Here is a 9,601-nt window from a genome sequence, read left to right as displayed (position 1 = left end):
ATTGCTACTCTGTGGACTTGAAAGATTCCCAATACTATCGAAATTGTCATTGCTTACATATGGAAAGGCTGTGCCTAGTTTCCTAATCCAGTATTCTTCTCGTTGTCTATGGAAAGGTGTACTCAGTGATGGATTATTAGTATGATGATAAATCTTTTCTAGAATTTTAACTTTCATTGATAAAATAGAATGATCAGGTAAATTAAAGTGCTTGTAGAGAAGCTGCTGGCCCCCGTCTTTAATTTGAAATCTGTAAACCGATATTCTATTATGAAGTCATCCCTTGGTTTCACCAACATAAACAAGCCCACAAAGGTTACATTCCATTCCGTAGATAACATCTGCAGATTTGCAATTCAGATTTTCACAAGTTTTGGTATAGAAACTATGTTCTGTTAAAATTACTGGTAAAAGAACAGTTTGTAATCAAAACAACACATGTTTTACAGTTTTTACATAAACATTTGGAAGTAGATGCCATTGGATCGGAGAAGGATTCATTAACTATATAATTAAGAAAAATTTTACATTCCTTCAATTTTGTGTACGAACTAATGTTTTTATACCAAAACTTAGAGTCTGAACAAATGTTTTATACCAAAATTTTTTAATATCTCTGAAGATTATCCGAGGGACACCAACTGAACTCTTTATATGTAAAGAGTGATGCCTTTTTATACTGGGCGACGCGTCTGCAAGTATGTCGAGATACGCGGAGTCGTCTGTGCCCGACGATTACCATCTAATTCACAATTAAGTTAGCAGAGCAGAAAAATGAGCAGATGTCCACACACATGTAAACTAGATAAATCTTGCTCTTGTGACTGTAAGTATATATCGGGATAATCGGGGTAGTCGACTTTATCAAGGGAGTTTTTTTTTTCATAAAATCATTAATAAGTAGATTCTGCCGAGATTGCGGTCGAACGTCGTCGTATCCCAGGTTGAATCATCCAATGTCGAAATAAAGAAGTTTGCCTGCATTATATTTCTTAAATTATTTTTGTACTTGTTCTGAAGGTTATGCTTGTTGGCATTTAAGGCAAGAAAATATGACATGCCGTTTTTTTAAGGATTAAGGATGGACTTGAAAAAGGAAATCGGCTTAATTATTGGCATCTGTTTGTTTCTCATTGTCGTGTATTATCCTGTTTCGAGCATTTTATGGAGAAAGTTGGGGAAAATTTCAGGTAAGATTACTGATACTATCCTGCCAAAAACATCATTACTTACACTGTTTGAAATAGAAGTAACTAGCCCTTGAACACCCCCCCCCCACCCCCCCACCCCCACCCCCACACACACACACACACACACACACACACACACACATATATATATATATATATATATATATATATATATATATATATATATATATATATATATATATATATATATATATATATATATATATATATATATATATATATATATATATATATATGTATATATATATATATATATATATATATATATATATATATATATATATATATATATATATATATATATATATATATATATTAAGACGTACCATGAAGAAATCAACAGAATATAGACGTCCACAAATAGATACCTTTTTAAACTGAAATTATTTTTGTAAAGCTATTACACAATCACATGGCTTTAATATTTAATGTGTACCGCATTGAGGTCATAAACAAATAAGATTGCAAGAGTGTACCCTAGTTCAATTGAAAAACTTAAGTGATAAATTGTTTCTACATCTTGTATTATCTGGAAAGTGGTGCTGCTTGAAATAGAAATCGCATTTTTTTCAGTTTAAATTTCAAGTAATTGGGCTCAAGTTTAAATATGTGTGACCTTTATCAAGTATTATATCTATTTATTAAGCAACGCTTTCGATTTTGGGAAAGCAGCAGCACTTTTCAAGTTGAATATTTTCTTTATGTATATATAAGGAATAGTCAAGATCTAATAAGTGTATGCCCTTGTGAAAATGCTATTTAAGGAGGCATTTCAATGTAAAACATGCCAACCCAGTACATAGAAAAACATAATAAAATTAATTCAAAACATTCTTCCAATAATTATTGAATGTTGGCAGGAAACAAAGGTTTCACTTCTGTATTAATGGTCTATCTAACATCTGTAAACAATATTCTGTTAAATAATAAAATGCATTTTTCATTTTTCACCATTTTTCACCATGAAAAAATTATTTGATCTGTCTCTCACTGCTTATAAAGACACATTTTACCATGATGGTGTCATATCGGCAAGTGTATTGCGATCAGTGAATTATACGTCTATGTCTAAATCTTGCTGTGTGGGATTTAACGTACGAAAAAAATGAATGCAGTCGTAAGTTATAATGCAGTGCATTACTCTTATACACTTTAAATTCGCAGATAATTTTATTTTCTTGTGTTTTGAGGAGTTTTTTAGTGTGATGACACAGTAAACTTTACGTATAAATTAACCACCGCCCCTCTAAGCCCCGCCCCCTTTATGCAACCTTAACAAGGCTGCGTTTAATAAGAAATATATGTAAGGTCAAGTCCATGTGTAACAAACATGTACATCTGTGACTGTGTGAATGCAGAATGAATTCTAACCAAGGGATTTTCTTAGAAAGTAGATTCAGGTGTATGAGCAGTAAATGTAAAATTACATGTACATCTGTAGAGACAACCAATGGAGTACATGCAATATGATATATATATATATATATATATATATATATATATATATATATATATATATATATATATATATATATATATATATATATATATATATATATATATATTGTTGCAATTACTGATTGAATGATGTATATTGTTTTACGTACCGTTCGAAAATACTTCACTCATTTAGACACGTCCCCATTTTCCGGTGAAGGGCTTCAAATTTAGACCTTTACTCGGCACTCAGGGTCATTAAGCAGTGGGGGTTCTTTGTCGTGCAAACGCCTACCGTAACACGGGGTCTCAGTTTTTAAGGTCTCGTTCGAAAGACTCGCAACTTTCACTTCAAAGAGCCGAGTGCTTGGCGAAGGAACGACTGGTACCTATTTTTTATCGACTTAGGTCAGTAGCAGCCGCTCTACCGACTGAGCTTCTGTGACGCTTGCCATTTTTGAAACTTATTAAAACGGAATCTTTTTTCATCTATAATCTCTAGAATTGTATATTCCTAAGGGGATACGGCACACTTGTAGTTTTTTATCTTACGGACACACAGCGCTTTTACCTATGCCTCGTACTTTCTACGCCATTATTCCTTCACGCCATTCGTTCTACAAACAACGGATGCAGTTTCAGAAAAAATCATTAGTTCTGTCCAAATCAACATCGTCGTAAACTGTTGCAGATTTTATTTCATAAATGAAATTTATGTTTGACAGGGCAATACTCAGCTGCCTGAAACTGATCATATCCATGTAATGTAATCTCCTGGCAGGCTGGATAGACTAATTGTTGAAGTTTTCAATCATTTGATTATGTGACCATTACATTTCAAGGGCTTCAAAAGAACCTTCACTCGGCACACGTAGTCTTTGAGAGAGAGGGTTTTCAGACGTACCAAAGGCTGTGTTGACATAGTCTTCAGATAGAACTTCATTTACTAACTTTAAGGTCCCACAAGTTTTAATTCAAAGTACCGAGCGCTTGGTACATGTAATTAGGGTAGGTGCTGCGTACATGTACCTATTTTTATTGACTTCGGCTTTTCAAACGGGGCTCAAACCAAAGACCTTTCAACTAGGGAGCGAGAGCTCTACCGATTGAGCTACCCTGTCGATTCAAACGTTCGAAATCGGAGCTATCATACATTTCAGACACTATATTTTGATAATTTTAAACATAATTTGACACAAATGGTATGTGCCCTTGTGAAATAACAATTATATCTACAATAATATAAAATGTTTAATTAATGAATAATAACGAAATGGTATTGAATAGTATAGAAGAAACATTATCTCCGATGGCCGGAGGCCCTAGGAAGAAATTTAAAAAAAAATGTTCAACACTATCAAGTTATATGTCATGTACCTAGTAATGTACATGTATCTGATCCGATACAGACGTATCTAGATGATTCAGCGTCTGGGAACAAAGGCTTCCTCGTCCTCAGGGCTGAGATATTTATATCTCGGTTCGTTTTCAAGGGATTTTCTCGCACTCAGTACATTATTTTTGTTTAATATGTGTCAATTAAGAGTTAAAATTTAGTTTAATGTGTTAAGGAAATATATCAATCTTTTATTCTTATACACTTCAATTAAATGTAGATATGAATTTTAGATGATACAAGTCCCTAAATTATGGAATCAGCAGAAATTAATACCAGGACATGCATGCACGTGTGCTGAATTCTGATTGGTTAATGTTCAGGTTGCTCTAGTTTTCTGTGACATTCTTTGAAATCTAAATTGTAGCTCTTTATTATGCCTACTTTGATATGCTGTATATGGAAATTTTTGAAATCAAGCGCATGCTCGTGTACTCAAATCTAACGGTTCATGTTCATTTTTCTTATCTGCGGGCCGTTTCTTTCCAAAAAAGGAAAATGAATTATAAAGTCTATAAAACACATATTTTCCTAATTTAATGAGCTTAACAAGGTATGGGATAAAAAGGGAAAACGGGGAGCGTTCAGGGAGCTTCTGTAACGGTCCCCGTTACAATTAGAGCTACATTGTAGTTTGTTATGAATACATTTCTATATTTGGTGAACGTTTCAAAATTAATTTTAGTTAAAGGTATGTCATTTGTTAACTTTTGAGTAAAGTTTTATCAGAACCTCTCACTTCAAAAGTGTTAAATAGAATTCAATATTTATTACATATTTGCATTAAGCAGTATTTGATTTAAAAACTGTTCCCAAAACGTAAAGAAACAAGATTTATGGGGGATTATTTCTTGTGGTGGAAGGTTATTTAGAAGAAAATTCTTCAAATTTTCCCCCTTTTTAGTTTAATATCTTGGAACTTAAGCCCCACATTTTTACTCAGAGAATTTCTTTCGATATTATATGCTTGGGTTATTAAATATATTTCATTTAATATTTTTAGAACAAATTTTACACATTCACACAACAGACATTGTCAAGAAATGAAGATATATTGAAGAAGTCAAGTAAAATTCACTTTGTTTTTTGCTTGAAAATCGCATATTTGGACCAATATATCAAAATTTACATCACTGGTCCCAACTTTTTCTTTCATTATTTTAAAATATACGATACTTCAAACAAATCAGCACTCAATCATAAAAAGGTTGATACCAGCAAATTTTTTATCGGCAATTTAGATTTTTAATACCAAATATGATATTCTTTTCTTGAGAAAAGGTCACAAAATAATTTACGCGCATTAATTTGAAGGATTTTTTCAATCAGTAATATTATTAAAATATTTTACATAGATTAAGATTATATTTATTGCCATGATAAGATGTGGTATAATATGTTCAAGGTTAAAGTGATTAACATAAAAGTACAATTTACGTGCAAAAAAAGTAAAGTAAATTGTACCGTTGCTCAGTAAGATGAACACTTACCCCCAGTTTTTTGGCCATTTTGAGACATGCTCTTTGATTAGTTATTTAAAACATACTTCTCAAAAATCCTTGATATTACACATTTCAGGAATAGCAAACCTTAAACATTTTACAGCTATCAGGGAAACAGTTTTAGTTCGCCTGAATTAATTGCAAAGTACATTTTGTGATTACCGGTCGGCGATCATCTACTCTTCATCCGCTCCTCTTGCTTTCTTGTCTGTTATTTCTTTAAAGAAAAGTCCTTTTTTTCTATCGGAGAGCATTGAAATAAAAAGATATAATTTTATGTAAGCCCCTTCAGATTTTGTAGGTTCAAATTTAACAGGTGGACTTTTTATAATTTTTTTTCCAAATTAAGTCAGGAGGCATTGCCAAGAAAGAAATATAAAGGTCTTTTTGTTTAAATAAATAAAAAACCTTGTTTGAAAAAATAAATGATCAAAATACTAATTGTAGTAAGTTATCCTCAGGGTATAATATCTTATTATCTTTCCGAAAACTGTATTCTTGACATCTAATAAAAAACTTAATTGCCAATTATCCAGCTTGTTAATGAAATAGATTGAAGTCAATGAAAAATACAACCCTTTATATCAGTGAAAAAATTCCCTGAATACTTGAGATAATCGGAAAAAGGGCTACCCCCAGAACAGCTTCTTCTTTTGACCTTCTGATAAATGCAAAATATACCTAGGTTGATATGCTAGATATTATCCAGTGGATCTTAGTGTACATTTTTTGGTTCTGAACAATGGAGCGATTGCTGATCACAATCAAGACGATGTTAAGATCAGAGAAGACTTTGATTTCAATACAACTCACTTAATTTTACAGAGTATTCTTCTTTGTGGACCCGAGATCATCTGCAATAAATCGGTCCTGACATTACCAGGGATTCGATTTGATTTACTTGTAGTCTCTCCCTACAGGTGTCCACCATGTTACTGTTCTGAATACGACTGTTGTTCCAAGTGGTCCAATACACAATGCTGTCCGGACCTGTTCTTTCAAAGTGGTCTACTGGAATGCATCAATACATATGTTGTTCCGTTCAAAATATCAAGCCCAGACTTAATGATAGCATACTGCCCCTTTGGCACTTGTGACGATGAAAAATCATTTTATGCTAGTTTATAACATTATTCCTTTCACTGGGTATTAAATGTTAATCTATACTTTCCTTCGTCATTTGCAGAAATCATGCAAGGACCTGATCTGCTTTCCTGGCAAAACACTATGGAATGGTACGTGTGTATCGGTACTGGCAACCACTACTAACCTGCGCTACACTCTGGCTACGAAAGTCAAAGTTACCGTCCTTACAGACATAAAAGGAACAGTTATGAAAATGCTACTAAAATTGAAAGGTTTGATAAGGGGTGAAAATATTTCAAATTACTCAAACTAACAGATATGATACTCTTATTGAAAATTTTATCGTAGTGATCTCAATGAGCTGGACTACTTGGAAAATTAGACATGGAGAATTTTACTTGTCAGAGAAAAAAATTAACAGAGACGCATTAGAGGAAAGACTAGTTATTTTCACGAAAATGGCTGAGAATTGGACCCTTTCGAATACAGCCACTGTAGAGGTAAAATGTCTGTAAGCGAAACAGCATTCATGTCCACCTATCTATCGATGAGATTTAATAGAAAGAGACAGTGCTTAATCTTCAAGAAGCAAGGAATTGTGAGTCCAGCATATTCAGAAATAATCTAATTAGCCCTTTGTTGGCTTGCCCACAAATTCAAATCAAAGACAATGATATTGGAGCAAACTTAGCAGATATTCACACTGATTACATATTCTCCGGATTGTCAGTCTATCAATCCAGGGCTGAAAATATTGGAGTCCGAATTTGTGTAAGCGACATGTCAAAACTTAAACTGATGAATCTGAATGATGGTAGTAGGTTTCTTTCTACCTTAACTTTGATTTGTATCTGTGTTTCTCTTGCGGCCCTTCTGATAACATTCATTACGTATTGTCTTTTCCCAACTATAAGAACTATTCCGGTATTAACAACATGATACTAGTTTTATTTTTATTTTTGGCACAATTGTGTGTAGTCCTTTGTTTTATACTTCTGGTTTGGAAATAATGTCTGCTTTGTCACACTTTTCATGGCTGTTGGTATTTTCGTGGCTGCAAATATGTTCTTTTCACATATTTCGTGTCTTCACTGCCAAACAGAGATGGGATAATTCTCCAACATCTATCAGACAAACAGTTACTAAGTATTACTTCTATGCATTTGGTAGCGCCTTGATTATTCTTACTTTAAACATTATAACTTCCCTTATATCATCCGATGGCAAAAACACAGGTTATGACAAAGCTTTAACATTAATGACATACAGAACTGCTTTTATTGTCACTGTCCTGGTACCGTTATTTTTTTTGTGATTAACGAACATATTTTTTAAATATTTTGACGGCGTTCAAAATTTGCTCATCTCCTGATATTGAAAGCACAACTGAAAATAGAGTTCAATTTTCTGTTTATATAAAGCTGTTTTCGTTGACAGGTCTGTCATGGTTATTTCAGATTATTGACACGTTTATAGATGTTTCAATATTTTCGTACTTTATTGCAATTTTGAACGGTTTACAGGGATTGCTAATCTTTCCCAGTTGTGTCTGTAATAAAAAGGTGTGGAATTTGTACAGGATAAACAGTAGCAAAAATAGATATTTCAGCGGACAATCTTCAACATTACGCCCAAAATCATACACCACTTCAAAATGAAAACTTTTTTGTAAAATAAGGTGTTTTCGTTGGATCATATTTTCATGGTTTAAGAAAAATATTGGTTCCTGAGAATTTAATTTTGTGGAATAGGGATTGTTGTGTAATTATAAGTATGAAATTTTGCATTTTGTGAGGAATATAATTCGTAGCTTCCTTGATACCACGAACACATCGAAAATTAAACCGCCACGAAAATAATCGATATTACAGTACTTTGCCAGGGTAAAAATTGCGAGTGTTTAGTTAACCCTTTTGCCTTCTTAGTCTAGTTATAAAATGAAATTTTTTTCTGAAGTAAAGTTTGCTATTTTGATTTTAAAAAGCAATATAATCCTGTATATTTTACTTTAAAAAATGAATATGTGTAATTTACACAATTATACAGACGATACAATAAAACGTGTTAAAAAAATATACGTGTGTGAAAAAGAGAGTAGATTTATAATCCTTAGTACATTTCTACTTATACCGTATAGCACAGGAAACATAAATGTTCTGTTGGTATATAGACTATTCTCCCATGTAAATTGCTTTTAAAATCCCTAGTATATAGGTTAAGCGCAGAAACTGACAAAATGTTGCATGGATAATCCCAGTATGTCCTTTTGTTAAATTTCTCCTGAAGCTCTGTATGATCTATATGTTTCAAAACTTAAATGAAAGATTTTCAGAAGGGCTGTATAAAAATGTAAATCACTGCCAATATTTTTCGAAGGAGCTAATATGCTGACTGTTTCTCTATATAGATAACAATATTATATAATAGAACATTTTTGAAGAAGTTTTCCCATTATATCACAAATATAATATTTTTATCCATATGCCCTGATAAACTGCTGAATTACGCCGGATATAGTTATATTACACCAGAAACAGTTATATTGCCCTCCCGAACACAGTTATATTCCCTCACGTGCAAACATTCTGGATTTTAATTAAGTCGGGTTCGAAATTCACAGAGGCAGTTGCTAAGCAAACGTAAACAGTTACGCGAAAATGAAAATGTCTGGACAACGTCTGCGTTTTTTTATGTTCATTTAAATTCAGAGGAACTAGATAGTTTGACTGAGGAGAAAAATTCCGTAAATACAACAAAAGTTATAAACACAAGTGTCAGCGTGCTGAAAACATTCTGCAATGAAACAAGACGGAATATTTCGGAATTATTTATAAAGGAAGAGAAATCGGCCTTCATAGCTTTCAGCCGTCCCCCGTTATCTTTTTAACAACATTGTTATGATCCTTAGCATTATTATAGAAACAATTAGTACCCACCTATCAGCTATTTAGAAAAAAACAATTTGCATG

General features: G+C 32.8%; 1 pseudogene; it reads left to right on the top strand.

Annotated features, from left to right (window-relative positions):
* Positions 1-7,412: 7,412 nt before the first annotated feature.
* On the top strand, positions 7,413-8,290 carry LOC133172865 (adhesion G protein-coupled receptor E5-like; annotated as a pseudogene).
* The last annotated feature ends 1,311 nt before the right edge of the window (positions 8,291-9,601 follow it).

This window comes from Saccostrea echinata, unplaced genomic scaffold, assembly GCF_033153115.1.
Source record: "Saccostrea echinata isolate AGI-Se365-2 ecotype Australia unplaced genomic scaffold, CSIRO_AGI_Sech_v1 ptg000055l, whole genome shotgun sequence".
In the NCBI taxonomy this organism is placed as follows: Eukaryota; Metazoa; Mollusca; class Bivalvia; order Ostreida; family Ostreidae; genus Saccostrea; species Saccostrea echinata.
Note: the sequence above shows the minus strand (reverse complement) of the source record. Positions and strands in the feature narration are given on the sequence as shown.